Here is a 1,280-nt window from a genome sequence, read left to right on the forward strand (position 1 = left end):
AATTCCCAGGAAACAGACAACCGCCAAATGCCTTCCATGAGAAATAGCCTCTTGGACTACAATTAGCGTCTCTGTGATTCAGGATCGGAGAATTTTGCTGCATTTAGTTTCTGCAAAGCTAATGCAGACATCTCCCTTTTGTGGTTTCCTCAGTCAACATTCAGATCTTAGAGTCTCTCTCCCAGACTGCAGTGCCTGAAACCTACGAATGGTCATGGTGCCCATGTTAGAGAAGCTATGTCTTTTTGAAGTGTTTTCTCCTGGCTGAAGATGTGTCTTCCTGGTCCTGCTTCTTGGTCCTACACTTTCACAGGAATGCGAGGAGGAGGCCTTGACAAAGCTCATAAGAGAAAGCTCTGTTCCCAGGGCTGTCTCCGATAATATGTAGAATTTTTCAGACACAATCTTGGCCAGTTTAAATCAAGGAAATTGCATATCTTGGTTAGATGCTTCCTGGGCCAATTTTTACATAGATTCCCAGCAATGTCAATGCATGGTATGTAATTATAATATCTTTAAATGAGGAAGACGCTGCATGAAGCTGCTAATGCAACATGCTGCATTTAGAAAAACTTTCAGCTTGAATCATGTAGAACAGGGACATATTTTTACTATCTTATTTCACAGTCACATGTGAAATATGTCCTTTTTAAGCCTTGGGAATTCATATATTTATAAAAAGTGCAAAAGGGAGCATTACATTGGGGGTCTGCTCCAGGAGTTTCCAGGAGCACCTCTTTTTGTAGGGTAACAGAAAAGAATTTTTTGAGGCCTGTCCCCACCGTTTGTCCTTTATCTGAGAACTCTCACACCCACTGCCATTCCCAAGAGCAAGCCCTGCGCCTTCCCCCAACACCCAGGAGCACTCACAGAGAGCCATGGTTCAAAGGGATGGCTGGCTCGGAGGAAGTACTCCAGAGGCTGAGCCACTTGCTCTCTCTGCCTGGGCTCCGGGCTGGGAAGGGGTTGGAATTGGGACTCCTAGAGACAGGGTCAGTTAGTACGGGGAACCAAACTTGTTAGGGTCATCAGACGGCCAGCCATGTTTCGGCTGGAGTGTGAAGAGAGGGAGAGAGGAAAAAGTAGATATGCTGGGGAAGCAGAGATGAGAGATCTGGTCTTGAGAGAGACAGGTCATCAGGCCGAGACCAACAGAGGCCAGGAGACAGAGACCAAATGACAGGAGGATGGAAGGACAAAGACAAAATAAGGAGAAAAAAAAAGATGACAGAAGTATAGACTGAAAGGAAGACAAAAGGACCAGGAGCCCCACACTGGCT

The sequence above is a fragment of the Pteropus medius genome, unplaced genomic scaffold, assembly GCF_902729225.1.
Source record: "Pteropus medius unplaced genomic scaffold, Ma_sr-lr_union100, whole genome shotgun sequence".
NCBI lineage: Eukaryota > Metazoa > Chordata > Mammalia > Chiroptera > Pteropodidae > Pteropus > Pteropus medius.